The following is a 16412-nucleotide window of genomic DNA, read 5'->3' as shown; positions in this document are numbered from 1 at the left end:
AATTGAACACATTTATCGTAGCCTATGCTCACTCTTAAGATGGATGAATCAACATGATCCCCGTTTTACCAACAGGAGAGAGAGGAAAACTGAGACTGAGGCACTGGTGCAAAATCACACAATATTGTAGCAACAAAGCTAGCAGGCAGTGTGTCCTAGTGGAATGAGCAGTCAGTCTGTCAATCGTATTTATTGAGTGCTTACTGTGGGCAGAGCACTGCAAAAAGCACATGGGAGAGTGCAATATAACAATATAAAAGACACATTCCCTGCCATGCGATACTCTAACGATAGTTTACAGTGTTGCTGTTTGCAATCTCTAGCAAGTAAAGGAATTTTACATTATTATTAATCCAGATCAATCAATCAATCAATCAATGACATTTATTGAGCACTGACTGTGTTCAGAGCACTGTACTAAGCGCTTGGGAAACTACACTGGAACAGAATTAGAAGACACATTCCCTGCCCATAATGAGTTTACAGTCTAGAGGGAGTCTTACATGCAGCCTTATATGGAGTCAAACACATTTAAATCAAGATTTACCCCCTCTCTCCCTCCATCCTGAGACTATCTAGAATCCTGGAATGGGTCTGACAAGAACTTAGTACAGCCCTCTACACATAATAAGTGCTCAATGGATACCATTGATTGATTGGCCTGATTATCCTGTATCTACCCCAGCAACTGATACAGTGCTAGGCTCATAGTAGGCACTTAATGACCACCACAGTTATTGTTCATTCATTCATTCAATCGTATTTATTGAGCGCTTACTGTGTGCAGAGCACTGTACTAAGCGCTTGGGAAGTACAAGTTGGCAACATATAGAGACGGTCCCTACCCAACAGTGGGCCGCCACTTGTCAGCTGTGTGACTTTGGGCTAGTCACTTAACTACTCTGTGCCTCAGTTACCTCATCTGTAAAATGGGGATTAAGACTGTGAGCCCCACGTGGGACAACCTGATCACCCTGTAACCTCTCCAGTGCTTAGAAAGTGCTTTGCACATATTAAGCGCTTAATAAATGCCATTATTATTATACCTGGGCTTCGCTTAGTCCGGGGATGGAATGGGGCTGGGCGCAAGCCCAATTTGGCCACCACACTGCAATTGGGCTTGGCCGAGAGGCACAGTAAAACACATAAATGGGCTGCATGGGGCACCTGTACACACGCCACAGTGATCTTGGAAGTGAATTGGCATTATCCTCGGCTCAGCTTTCTCATTCATCCCACACAGTCGCTCTGTCACAAAATCCTGTCAGTTGTACCTTCACAACATCGCTCCAATCCGCCCCCTCCTCTCCATCCAAACTGTCATTCTGTTGATCCAAGCGCTCATCCTATATCGCCTTCACTACTGCCTCGGCCTTCTCGCTGACTTCCCTGCTTCCTGTCTCTCCCAACTCCGATCCTTACTCCACTTGGCTGTGTGGATCATTTTTCTTTAAAACAACAAAGAAAAAACCCCAAACAACAACAATAACAACAAAACCCATTTGGTCCATAGTGTTACCCCAGCACATTGTTTCTGCCTGCGTGATCTCGAGGGTGAAGGGAGTCACAGACTTGAGCTGTGTTAAGTGCTCTTTCGGGCGGGAGAGAGATTCCAGCCAGGAGTGTGCCCATGGTGGTTGGGAGCAGGGGGAGGAGGGGAGCGTTATTATTAAGTGGTTTGATGGAGGGTCACACAGTTGCTTAACAGGTTGGAGAATATGGACAATACCTAACAGTTTAGGGATGGATTTAGACTGAAACTTATCTGTCTAGTTTTCCAGATCTCTTCCATTGAAAACAGGCTGTACAAACAAGATTGCTCTAACAAACTCTGAAAACATACTGATTTGTGCTCTTTTATTTCTCCTGTCTTCTTCTCAACCTCCATGTCCATCCTCAGACCTGTCTCTATAAACTCTTCACACCCAGGCAATGTGTCTGTTTATTGTTATATTGTACTCTTCCAAGTGCTTTGTACAGTACCTCTGTACAAAGTAAGTGCTTAATAAATGCGACTGAATGAATGAATTCAGCTGACCCAAAAACTATCAATCTCCAGAGCGAATTTCAATTGCGATCAACAGAACCGGTGTGGCCTAGTGGAAAGAGCATGGACCTGGGAGTTAGAGGACCTTGGTTCCATTCCTGGCTCTACCACTTGTCTGCTGAGTAATCTTATGCAAGTAACGTCACTTCTCTGTGACCCAGTTCCCTTATCTGAAATATGGGATGCAATACCTGTTCTCCCGTCTACTTAGAATGTGAACTCCCTGTGAAACCTGATAATTTTGTATCTACTCCAGTTCCTAATACAGTGCTTGGCACAGAGTGAGCATTACCAAATGTCATTATTGTTAGTATTCTTCTGCTTCCCGTGTAAATTAAAAGTCTTGGGTAAGAAGGGGGTGATTGAGGATGATCAGCACTGCTGCCTCTCAGTAATGAGGAAATGATTGAAAAGTGAAAACTTAAGCTAAGAATTTGCTGATAGGAAATGTGGTCTATCCATCGGTGGCCTCATACGATCAGTCAATCCATCAAATTTATTGGATGCTTACTATGTGCAGAGCACTGTACTATGTGTTTAAGAGAGCACAATACAACAAAATTAGCAGAAACATTCCCTGCCCCACACAAGAGGGGGAAACCGACATTAATAGGAATAAATAAGTAATTTATGAAATAAAATTTAAATCTATGTGCATAAGTGCTGTGGGGTTGGGGGTATGACTAGATGGATTGTGGACACTACCTGGAAGAAACCACCTGGATTAGATGAACATCCAAGGTGATCAATAAATACCATTGGTTGACTGATGATGTCACTGATGATGTCACCCCAAATTCCTTCTACCATTCCTTCCAACTCCTTGGGCCAATTGTCTACACCCACTTCTCCAGTTCTCTCCTTTACCCCCTCAAATCTGGCTTCCGTCCCCTTAACTCCACAGAACCCGCCCTCTCATAGGTCACTGATGATCTCCTTCTCGCCAAATGCAATGGCCTCTACTCTTTCCTAATCCTCCTTGACCTCTCAACTGTCTTGACACTGAGGACAACCCCCTTCTCCTGGAAACGTCTTCGAAACCTGCTTCACTGACATTGTCCTCTTCTGGTTCTCCTCATCCCTCTGGCCGTTCATTCTCAGTCTCCTCTGCAGGCTCCTCCTCTGCCTCCCACCCCCTAATAGTAGGGGTCCCTCGAGGTTCAGTTTTGGGTCCCCTCTGTTCTCCATCTACTGCCACTCCCCTTGGAGAACTCATTCACTCCCATGGCTTCAACTATCCCCTCTAATATAGATGATACTCAAATCTACATCTTTAGGCCTGATCTCCCTCCCTCTTTGCAGCCTCATATTTCCTCTTGCCTTCCAAACATCTCTATTTGGTTGTCCTCCCATCACCTTAAACTTATAATGTCCAAAACAGAACTTCTTATCTTCCCACACAAATCCTGTCCTCTCCATTATTTTCCCATCTGTAGATGGCACCACCATCCTTCCTGTCTCACGAGTCCATAACCTTGGCAATGTCCTTGACTCTTCTCTCTCATTCGACCCACATATTCAATCCATCACTAAGTCCTGTCAGTCACACCTTCACAACATCATTAAAAACTGCCCATTCCAATCCCATCTCTGCCACAGGTCTGCTGTGTGACCTTGGACAAGTCCCTTCACTTCTCTGTGCCTCAGTGACCTCATCTGTAAAATGGGGATTAAGACTGTGAACACCATGTAGGACAGGGACCTTGTCTGACTTGATTACCTTGTATCTACCCAAGTGCTTAGAACAGTTCTTGGCACATAGTGTTTAACAAGTACCATGATTACCATTTAAGAAAGATGTTGGTATTGGGGGCACCAAGATAGAGATGAAGTTGCTGTCTCCCTCCTTCTAGAATGTGAGCCCATTTTGGGCAGGGATTGTCTCTCTTTGTTGCTGAATTGTAATTTTCAAGTGCTTAGTACAGTGCTCTGCACACAGTAAGCACTTATTAAATATGATTGAATGAATTAATGAATTAATGAAATGGGTGTCTTCTCCTCAGGGGTTTCTCAGCACTCAGGCAACTGAGGCTACTCTGCTAACAATTAAACAATGAATCAGTGGCATTTATGGAGTGCTGGCATTTATTGAGTGCTTACTGTGTACACAGCACTTTATTAAGTGCTTGGGAGAGAATAATACAATAAAGCTGGGTCTGTTTTTTACTTTCCCAAGTATGATTGAATGAATGAACCAATAAAATTGGTAGACACATTCCCTGCCCATTGAGAACTTACAGTCTAGAGGAATTAGTCAATCAATCCATGGTCTGAATTGAGTGCTAGTCATTTATTCAATCGTATTTCATTCAATCATATTTATTGAGCATTTACTGTGTGCAAAGCGCTGTACTAAGTGCTCGAGAGAGTACCTATAACATTAAACAGACACATTCCCTGCTCACACCAAGCTTACAGTCTAGGGATTGTGTGCAGAATTGACAGTCTAGACTGTCTGGACACTAGAGCCTGCATGCAGAGCACTGTACTAAGTGCTTAGGAGAACCAACACACCAGAGAGGGCTGACACCTTTGCTGCCCACAAGGAGCTCACGTTCCAGAAACAGAGTGGCCTAGTGGACAGAGCCTGGGCCTGGGAGTCAGAAGGACCTGGGTTCTAATCCTGGCTCCACCACTTATCTTCTGGGTGACATTGACCAAGTCACTTCACTTCTCTCTACTTTAGTACCCTCATCTGGAAAATGGGATTAAAACTGCAAGCCCCATGTGGGACAGCATCTGTGTCCAATCCAACCACCTTGTATCTACCCCAGCGCATAGAACAGTGCCTGGCACATAGTAAGTGCTTAACAAATACGATCATTATTATTTATTAATATCTAGAGAGTTCCCAAGCTGGGATCAGTTCTTGCTCGAGCCTCATTCCAAGCTGAGGTGGTTCCTCTTTGTATTTCAGGGTGCAGATGAGGGAGTTGAGAAGAAGAGTCACGATGTTGTACAAGACCGTCAGGAACTTGTTCTGCTCCTGAAACCCACCACGGCTGGGCTGCATGTAGATGTAGATGACTTTCCATAAATGAGGGACACCATTGTCAGGTGGGACCCACAAGTGTGGGCTGCCCTTCACTGCTCGGTGATCGATAAGATGCCCACACAGTGGTGGGCGATGGTGCTATAGGAGTTGAGGATGAAGACAAAGAGAGTGAGCACTTTGCCCACGGCTAGGAGGAAGATGATCCCCTCAACAGTGGAGGTGTCCATGCAGGCCAGACGGTTCAGCGGGGGCAGCTCACACAGGAAGTGGTCCACTTCGTGGCTCCCAAACCTTGCGGCACCCGCTAGGAGTTGGTCAATCCACCCACCCACGCCATGGACACTAGGTCCAGGCAAAGGCACGGGTACATGATGGTCGGGTAGTACAAGAGGTGGCACACTGTGGCAAAGTAATCGTATGCCATGATGGCCAAGAGGAATCAGTCCACCCCGCCATTAATCAGGACAAGGAAGACCTGCAGGGCACAGCCCGAGAAGCTGATGGTCTTGTCCGGATCCCGCAGGTTGAAGAGCAGCTGAGGAATGGAACTGGTGGTGAAGCAGAGGTCCAGGAAGGAAAGGTTGGTCAGGAAGAAGTCCATGGTGGGGTGGAGCAGCAGGTCCATCCAGGACACCAGGATAATGGCCGCATTGCCCATCAGGGTCAGGGCATAAGCCACCAGGATGACAACGAAGAGGACCCTCTTGAGCCGGGGCTGGTCAGAGGAGCCCAGGTACTGCTGTTAGGGGTGACCATCACCCTCGCACCATCCGGAGAGCTAGGGAACCGGCAACCAAGAGTAGGTTTTCCCTTCTCTGGAGGCTCCTGGGTTTATGTCCTGGACGTAGGTGAGGGTAGAACAGAGAAAATGTGTATGTTGGAGCCCACTATCAGCCCCACTTGGGACGGGGACTGTGTCCAACCCAATTAACTTGTATCCACCCCAGCACTTAAGACTGTACTGGATGAATAATAATAATAGCAATAATAATAACAATAATAATAACAATAATAATAATAATAATAGCATTTGTTAAGCACTTACTATGTGTCGAGCACTGTTCTACGCGCTGGAGTAGATACAAGGCTATTAGGCTGTGCCACTTGGTTAATCCCCATTTTACAGATGAGGTAACTGAGGCACAGAGAAGTGCATTGACTTGTCCTAAGTCACACAGCTGATAGTGAGCACTTAACCAATACCATGAAAATAATGATATTAGTGCCAATCAAACTCCAGGGGTACATCTCAATCTAATAATAACAATAATTGTAATTGGGGTACTTGTTAAGTGCTCACTATTTGCCAAGCATTGTTCTAAGCACTGGGGTAGATACAAGTTAATCAGGTTGGACACAGTCCCTATCCCACACGGGGCTCACACTCTTAATCCCCATTTTACAGATGAGTTAACTGAGGCACAGTGAAGTGAAGTGACTTACCCAAGGTCACACAGAAGATGTGTGGCAGAGCGATGTTTAGAACTCAGCTCCTTCTGACTCCCAGGCTCATGCTCTTAACCACTAAGTCACGCTGCTGCATTTGCGACTGTGCCCGATGCATAGTGAGTGCTTAATATTTGCATAAAAGTAATGATAAAAATGCCAATCAAACTCCAGGGGTGCATATCTGCCCATCCATATAGGGGGAAGAGGGAGGGGATTATGCCTACTAGCTCTGTTAGACTCTCCCAAGTGCTTAGTATAGTGCTCTGCATACAGTAGGCTGTTGGTTCCTTGAGGGTAGGGATAGTGTCTATTATCAGACTCTCCCATATACTTATTTCAGTGTTCTGCTTGCCCTCAGTGCTTAGCTTGGTACTCGGCACAGAGTAAGCACTTAGCAAAGACACCAATCATTATTCTTCTAAGCATGATTTTTTTTTTGTGTGTGTGTGTGTGTGTTTGCATTAATGGTTGATATTTCTCTATTTGTCCCCCCAGTTAAAGTGTAAGCTCCATATGAGCAGTGAATACATCACACCTATGTGTTGTAGGTTTTCAAAAGCGTGATATGGAAGTTCAGTTAAATTAAGGAATTTGTCCAAGGTGGCACTCCAGACAAGTGGCAGAGCTGGGATTAGAAATCAGATCGACTGACTCCCAGTTCTTGGGCTCTTTCTACTAGGTCATAGTAATTCTCAGACATATTTTGTCTTGTCTCATTCCGTAGAGTTGTTTTGGACCCATAGTGACACCATGGACCTTCCCACAATGCCCCACTCTCTATCTGCAATAGTTCTGGTTGATATGAGAGATAAATCATGTTCCAAGTAATTCCTTCAGTCGTATTTATTAAGTGTTTACTGTGTGCAGAGCCCTGTACTAAGCGCTTGGGAAGTACAAGTCGGCAACATATAGAGAAAGTCCCTACCCAACATTGGGCTTACAGTATAGAAGGGGGAATAAAGTAATAAAGTAGTAGAAAATGATGTCTGGATAGTAGCATTTTCAGTAATAAAATGATCATATGTCAGTCAGATGAGCTGGGGCAGCAAAAAACTGGTTCTTTCAAAGGTAATATGGTAATCTCCCTGCTTAATCACAGGCCATAGAACATGGTCGTTTTCTCCTCTTTAAACTCTCCCATGGTGTATCAATTTTGCCAGCTAAACAGAGAGCCTGGTCAATACTGAACAAATTCATTTTTACAGGATTTTGATTATTTGACATTTCCAGTCAATGTTTATTTGAGACACAAGGCAGAAATTAGATGTTAGCAATCTAATTCTCAATTGTTTCTCAAATAGACAATCAAAAATTCTTTGTTAAATTTTTATGGAAGGTCATAAAGCCTTCTTGCTCAGGGGTAATTACTTTCAAATTGCCAGTTGAGTTTTAGGTATATATGGTATAGGTATATAGGTATATATGTTGGAGAACAACTGCATCTGTTTATTGTTGTTTTGTTGTTACTTTGTTTTAGTGAAGTTTTGAATTGTTTTTTGTCACCAGCGCACTTAAATGAGTCCCTATGTCACCATTGCATATGCCTCCTTCATTACTTCTTCATTGCAAGACTTGTACTTAAATGAAAGTCTTGCACTTCAATATTGTCCAGTTAAATTAAAGGTGATGTTGCCAACAGACATATGTTCAGTTACATACGTAATGAAGGTAGCATATGTAATAGTGACATAGGGACCGACCGCAAGATTAAATCCACAGGACCTAGAACATCTTAGTGGGAAGAGCACAGGTTTGGGAGTTAGGGAACGTGGGTTCTAATCCCACCTCCAGCTCTTGCCTACTGAGTGACCTTGGGCAGGTCACTTCAATTCTCTGTTCCTCAGTCACCTCATCTGCAAAATGGGGATTAAGACTGTGAGCCCCACGTGGGACAACTTGATTATCTTGTATCTATCCCAGCGCTTAGAACAGTTCTTAGCACATAGTAAGTGCTTAACAAATGCCATCGTCATCATCATCATCATAGGGTTTTCTTGGTAAAAATCCAGAAGTGGTTTACCATTGCCTCCTTCCACACAGTCAACTTGAGTCTCTGCCCTCGACTCTTTCCCATGCTGCTGCTGCCCAGCACGAGTGAGTTTTGACTTGTATCTATTGCCTTCCACTCACTTGCTACTGCCCAAGCTAGGAATGGAATCGATATGCCTCTGCTTGACTCTCCCTCCCATAGCCGGGGCCGATAGAGTACTGGAAACTCTTCAGGTGTGACCCTGAGCGGGGTCCCATACACATAGTAAATGCTTAAGATGTGCCACGGATAAATATACATTATCAAAACAAAGATAAAAAAGGGGAAAGCAGCATGGCGTAGTGGATAGAGCATGGGCCTCGGAGTCATAAGATCCTGGTTTCTAATGCCAGCCCTGCCATTTGTCTGTTCTGAGACCTCGGGCAAATCACTTCACTTCTCTGTAACTCAGCTACCTTAAATGTAAGATGTGGATTAAGCCTGTAAGCCACATGTGAGATGTGGACTGTTTCAAATGCTTAGTACAGTGATCTGCACATACTATCAGCTCAATAAATACAATTGAATGAACCTGACTACCTTGCATCTCCTACAGTGCCTGGCACATAGTAACTGCTTAACAAATACCATAAAAAGGACATTGTGTTACAAATTATTTATTTCTATTCATGTCTGTCTCCCCCTCTAGATTGTAAATTCCCTCTGGGCAGGGACGTGGCTACCAAAACAATTATATTATCCTCTGCCAAGTGCTTAAACAGTGTTCTGCATGCAGTAAGCGCTCAATAGATACCATGGATGTTGATCTTTTTTTAATGGTATTTGTTAAGTGCTTATTATGTGCCAGACACTGTACTAAGACTGGGGATGACACAAGAAAATCAGGTTGGCCACGATCCATGTCCGACATGGAGGCTCACAGAATTAATCTCCATTTTACAGATGAGGTAACTGAGGCACAGGGAAGTGAAGTGATTACCCAAGGTCACTCAGGAGACAAGTGGCAAAACTGAGATAAGAGCCCCAGTTCTTTCAACTCCCAGGCCCAGGCTCTATCCACTAGGCCACACTGCTTCTCCTTTTGATTTTCTAATCAAAAGGAAAGCACATGACTAATGTCTCAGTTTAATAGTGGTGTATAATGAAGATAAGAATAATTATGGCATTTGCTAAGCGCTTAGTATGTGCCAAGCACTGTTCTAAGCACTGGGATAGATACAAGGTAATTAGGTTGTCCCACGTGGGGCTCACAGGCTTCATCACAATTTTGTAGATGAGGTAACTGAGACACAGAGAAACTAAGTGACTTGCCCAAGGACACACAGCAGCAACTGGCGGAGTCAGGATTAGCACCCATTACCTTCTGACTCCCAGGTCCGTGCTATATCCTCTACACCATGCTGCTTCTCAATCCCACCACTCCCAAGCCCCTCCAGGAGCTGAAGTAATTATTTTCTTTATCGCACCTTATTTGGGAATTTAACAAAGAAGCTTGCCCTTCCTCTATTATGCATGCATCGGGAGCAGCTGATCTTGGGAGGTGTAAATGCAGCAGGAGAGATTTAAGAAAAAGAAGCCATGTGACCTAGTCGATAGAGTCTGGGCCTGGGAATCAGTGGGCCTGGGTTCTCATCCCAGTCCTGCCAGTTGCCTCCTGTGTGGATAGATGATATATATTGAGAGCCTACTGCTTGCAGAGCACTGTATCAATCAATCAGTGGTATTTATTGAGTGCTTACTGTGAACACAGCAGTGTACTAAGCACTTGAGAAAGTACAATACAGTTGGTAGCTATGTTCCCTGGCCATAGTGAGGGCCTTTAGATTCTTGGGAAAACTGATTGGGAACAGCAAAGAAGAGATCACTGCATCATCCCTTGACCCACAAACTCACACACACACACACACACACACACACACACACACACACACACACACACACACACACACACATCCTCCCCTGTGCCAAGCAGCGTGGACTAGTGGAACATCCAGAATCCTGAAAGTCAATTATCCTGGGTTCCAATCCCCACTCTGCTCTTTGTCAGTTGTGTGACCTTGGGCAAGTCACAGTAACTTCTTAACAAATTCCAGGAGAAAACAAAAAACTCTCACCTGGGCTGATCTGTACCACTGCTGGGCTGCAGAGTGAAATGATTGATCTTTCTGAATCTGGAGGAGCTGATGGGGAAGAAGTTTTAGGGAGGAGGGAATGTGACTTCATCTTCCCTGGGACTGTGATTACTGTGTCACTTGTTGTGGCCGTGACACGTCAGGAAGGGAAGTCTGAGATGTCCCCATTGGAGAAGCCACCTGGCTTCCCCACTGCCAATCCAATTCCACATCAGGAACCAACGATGATTTAATGAATCAAATGAGCAATCAATGAATGAAATCTGATTGATATTGCTGCCAAATTACTGCATGGGAAGAAATCGTTTCCTCTTTTCCCTTGACATTCTAACCTTCCACTGAGTATAAATTTCTGGGAAATCCCACATTGTAACACAAGTAAGGAAATGCTGAAACCAAATTATTGTAATCGTTAAGCACTCTCTGTGTGCTGGGAAAAATGAAAGATTAGGAGATAGGACACGTTCCCTGTCCCTAATGGGGTTCATAAATAATCTATCTTGCATTTTATCTATCCTGAGAAGCAGCGTGGCTCAGTGGAAAGAGAACGGCCTTTGGAGTCAGAGGTCATGGGTTCGAATCCCGACTCCACCACATGTCTGCTGTGTGACCTTGGGCAAGTCACTAAACTTCTCTGAGCCTCAGTTACCTCATCTGTAAAATGGGGATTAAAACTGTGAGCCCCACGTGGGACAACTTGATCACCTTGTATCCCCTCCCAGTGCTTAGAACAGTGCTCTGCACAGAGTAAGCACTTAACAAATGCCATGATTATAATTACTATTATTATTATTATTTACAGGTGAGGAAACTGATGCTCAGAGAGGTTGTTTGACTCATCTACGGTCACATAGTATGCTTCTGGTGGGGCTGAGGTTTGAATCCTGGGATTCAGCCTCACAGACTAATGTTTTTCTAGCTATAGAGGCTGTACACCTCAATTTCAGGACCACAAGCCTCCAATTTAAACCTTGAAATAGAAAAGCCAGCCCTAACACTCCGCTCCTCTGCCGCTAACCTCCTCACTGTACCTCGTTCTCACCTATCTCACCATCGACCCCTGGCCCACGTTCTCCCCCTGGCCTGGAATGCCCTCCCTCCGCACATCCGCCAGGCTAGCTCTCTTCCTCCCTTCAAAGCCTTACTGAGAGCTCACCTCCTCCAAGAGGCCTTCCCAGACTGAGCCCCCTTTTTCCTCTCTTCCTCCCCATCCCCCCCGCCCTGCCTCCTTCCCCTCCCCACGGCACCTGTATATACATGTTTGTACAGATTTATTACTGTATTTATTTTACTTGTACATATTTACTATTCTATTTATTTTGTTAATGATGTGCACCTAGCTTTATTTGTTCCGACGACTTGACACCTGCCCACATGCATTGTTTTGTTGTCTGTCTCCCCCTTCTAGACTGTGAGCCCGTTTTTGGGTAGGGGCCGTCTCTATATGTTGCCAACTTGTACTTCCCAAGCGCTTAGTACAGGGCTCTGCACACAGTAAGCACTCAATAAATTCGACTGAATGAATGAATGAATGAAAAGCCACACTGAGAAGCAGCGTGGCCTAGTGGATAGAGCACAGGAATGGGAGTTAGAGGGACCTGGGTTCTAATCCTAGTTCCTCCACTTGTTTTCTGTGTGACTTTGAGCAAGTTACTTCATTTCTCTGTGCTTTAGTTTCCTCATTTGTAAAATGGGGATTTACGTGGTGAGTCCCATGTGGCATATGGACTGTGTCTAACCTGATTAACTCCAGTGCTTAGTACAAGCCGATGAAATTAGGGTGAGGTTAAAGTTCTCCACAACACATACCATTTCAATTATTCAGTCAATGGTATTTACCTAGTGCTTACTGTGTGCAGACCACTGTACTAAGCACATGGGAGTGTACAATTTAACAGAGACTGTAAACACTTCTCTGCCCATGGTGAGCTGACAGTCCAGAGGATGACTTGCAAGTTCTCTCTGGAGGCTCCTGCTTCTCACGTAGATGAACTAGCCACAGCTAAGGTACCCAGAAAGCTCCCTCCTTAACCCCATTACCTCTCTCTTCCATATGAGGGAAGGACTAAAGATGCCAAGACTCTTCCTTAGGGAGGCACTGTGGCCTAGTGGAATGAGAATGCCTCTGGGAAGCATGGGTTCTGCCTCTGCCACTTGATGGCTTTGTGATCTTGGCTAAATCACTTATCATCTCAGAGACTCAGTTTCCTCATCTGTAAAATGGGGATAAGATACCTCTTCGCTCTCCCCCTTAGAGTCTGAGTCCCATGACAGACATGGAGTGTGTCTGATCTGGTTATTTCTACTCCTGCACTCAATACAGTGCTTGAAACATAGTAAATGCTTAACAGATGCCAGCATTTTTATTGTTAACAAATAGCAATATATCATTATTATCAAGGAAAATTACGAGAGAAAAATCCACATAGGTGAAAAACAGAGGATATGATGGGAGGGGGAGAAACAGTGGACTTTATCAGTTAGAGAAGCAGCGTGGCCTACTGGCAAGAGTAAGGGCCTAAGAGGCAGAGGATCTAGGCTCTAATCCCAGCTCTCCCATTTACCTGCTGTGTGATTTAGAGCAAGTCACTTAACTTCTCCGTGCCTCAGTTCTCTTATCTGCACAATGGAGAGTCAAAATCTGCTCTCCTTCCTACTTAGAATGTGAGCCCCATATGGGACCTGATTGTCTTGCATTTAACCCAGTGTTTAGTACAATGTTAAACAAATACTACAATTATAATTATATTCTAGGAGCACTTGTTTCCATGGACCAAGAGTGGAAAATCCCTGGAAAAGATGGACTCCTTGAACGTGTCGTCTACACGTGCTGCCTCGAATTCCTCAACACCAACTCTCTCCTCGACCCCCTCCAGTCTGGCTTCTGTCCCCTACATTCCACGGAAACTGCCCTCTCAAAGGTCACCAATGACCTCCTGCTTGCCAAATCCAACGGCTCCTACTCTATCCTAATCCTCCTCGACCTCTCAACTGCCTTCGACACTGTGGACCACCCCCTTCTCCTCAACACGCTATCTAATCTTGGCTTCACAGACTCCATCCTCTCCTGGTTCTCCTCTTATCTCTCCGGTCGTTCATTCTCAGTCTCTTTTGCAGGCTCCTCCTCCCCCTCCCATCCCATTACTGTGGGAGTTCCTCAAGGCTCAGTTCTTGGTCCCCTTCTGTTCTCGATCTACACTCACTCACTTGGTGACCTCACTCGTTCCCACGGCTTCAACTATCATCTCTACGCTGAAGACACCCAAATCTACATCTCTGCCCCTGCTCTCACCCCCTCCCTTCAGGATCGCATCTCCTCCTGCCTTCAGGACATCTCCACCTGGATGTCTGCCCGCCACCTAAAACTCAATATGTCCAAGACTGAACTCCTTGTCTTCCCTCCTAAACTCTACCCTCTCCCTGACTTTCCCATCACTGTTGACGGCAATACCATCCTTCCTGTCTCACAGGCCCACAACCTTGGTGTCATCATCGACTCCGCTCTCTCGTTCACCCCTCACATCCAAGCCGTCACCAAAACCTGCCGGTCTCAGCTCCGCAACAATGCCAATATCCGCCCTTCCCCCTCCATCCAAACCGCTACCCTGCTCGTTCAAGCTCTCATCCTTTCCCGTCTGGACTACTGTATCAGTCTCCTCTCTAATCTCCCATCCTCTTGTCTCTCCCCACTTCAATCCATACTTCACGCCGCTGCCCGGATTGTCTTTGTCCAGAAATGCTCTGGACATGTTACTCCCCTCCTCAAAAATCTCCAGTGGCTACCAATCAACCTACGCATCAGGCAGAAACTCCTTACCCTAGGCTTCAAGGCTCTCCGTCACCTTGCCCCCTCCTACCTCACCTCCCTTCTCTCCTTCTACAGCCCAGCCCGCACCCTCCGCTCCTCTGCCGCTAATCCCCTCACCGTGCCTCATTCTCGCCTGTCCCGCCATCGGCCCCCGGCCCACGTCATCCCCCTGGCCTGGAATGGCCTCCCTCCGCATATCCACCAAACTAGCTCTCTTCCTCCCTTCAAGGCCCTACTGAGAGCTCACCTCCTCCAGGAGGCCTTCCCAGACTGAGCCCCCTCCTTCCTCTCCCCCTCCTCCCCCTCTCCATCCCCCTGCCTTACCTCCTGCCCTTCCCCACAGCACCTGTATATATGTACATATGTTTGTACATATTTATTACTCTATTTATTTATTTATTTTACTTGTACATATCTATTCTATTTATTTTATTTTGATAATATGTTTGGTTTTGTTCTCTGTCTCCCCCTTCTAGACTGTGAGCCCACTGTTGGGTAGGGATCGTCTCTGTATATTGCCAACTTGTACTTCCCAAGCGCTTAGTACAGTGCTCTGCACACAGTAAGCGCTCAATAAATACGATTGATTGATTGATTGGAATGTTCCCCAAAGACTTCTAATACCTTTAAACTAGGGCATTTTCTGGAAGAATGATTATGATAATGATGATAATGGTATTTGTTAAGTGCTTACTATGTGCCAAGTACTGTACTAAGCACTGGAGTAGGTACAACAGTGCTTTGCACATAGTAAGCGCTTAACAAATACCATCGTTATTATTACAAGATAATCAGGTTATACACAGTCTCTGTCCCACATGTAGTTCCCAGTCCAAGGGCAAGGGAAAACAAGTATTGATGAGGAAAGGAGAGGGTGGGTTGGTGACAAGAGATCCTTTATTCACCCCACCTTCAGCCCCACAGCACTTATGTCCATATCTGTAATTTATTTATTTATATTATATATTTATATGTCTGTCTCCCCTTTAGACTGCAAGCTTGTTCTAGGCAAATAATATATCTACCAACTCTACTATATTGTACTCTCTCATGCACTTAGCACAGTTCTCTGCATGCATCATCATCTTTGGTGTTTATTGGGTGCTTATTGTGCATAAAGCACTGTATTTAGCACTTGAGAGAGTCCAATGCAACACAGTTGGTAGACACATTCCCTGCTTGCAATGAGATTACAGTCAAGCTTACTCTGCACACAGCATGCACTCGCTAAACACAATTGATTGATAGATTGATCCAAAGGAAGAAAGATCCCTTTCTAATTCTCCAGGATAATTTGGGGACTGCGGAATCAGGGATCTCTGCTGATCAGCACCCACAGAAAGGGTAACAAGCTGACAGAAAATCTGTGGTGCTCTGGAGCTGGGACTCATATCCCTTCACGAAACCTAAAAAAAGCAAACATAGCAACTGATGAGAAGTAAGATGGTGTGAATGGCTCTAGTCTCCATGGAGGATTTTAGGGGGCGACTGATACTGTGGCTGTGCTGCACTTGTCCGTGGTGTCGGTGTAACACTGTCACCATGTAGCCGCCGACCCAGGCCATGATTCATTGATTCATTCAATAGTATTTATTGAGCACTTCCTGTGTGCAGATCACTGTACTGAGTGCTTGGAAAGTAGAATTCAGCAACAAAGACAATCCCTCCCCAACGGGCTCACAGTCTAGAAGTGTAAAAATGCTCAGTGGAAGGAATTTCAGTGTTTTCCTGCGGACATAAGCGTGTTGACGTGAAATATGAATGGATTCCAGAGAGCAGACATTGTGGAAAAACAAAAATGAATCAACAAGGCAGACGCTCTCATACCATTTTCCAGATAGTAGTTGATCTTGCTGTTCTTTCTTTGGGAAAAGATGAATTAATTTTCTACAGGTTGCCTGTTTTTGTCCATGTCACATTTTAGATTGTGGAAAGTAGCGAAAAAGACTCATCTAACTGTGATGGTCATGGTATCTCACCTGGTGAGTTGG

General features: G+C 45.1%; 1 pseudogene; it reads right to left on the bottom strand.

The window, feature by feature from the left end:
• The window catches only part of LOC119923040, a 20726-nt pseudogene extending 4740 nt beyond the window's left edge, over window positions 1-15986 (bottom strand).
• Window positions 15987-16412: the final 426 nt, after the last annotated feature.

The sequence above is a fragment of the Tachyglossus aculeatus genome, unplaced genomic scaffold (genome assembly GCF_015852505.1).
Source record: "Tachyglossus aculeatus isolate mTacAcu1 unplaced genomic scaffold, mTacAcu1.pri scaffold_137_arrow_ctg1, whole genome shotgun sequence".
Taxonomy (NCBI): domain Eukaryota; kingdom Metazoa; phylum Chordata; class Mammalia; order Monotremata; family Tachyglossidae; genus Tachyglossus; species Tachyglossus aculeatus.
The sequence above is the reverse complement of the archived record's forward strand: the minus strand, read 5'-3'. Positions and strand labels throughout refer to the sequence as shown.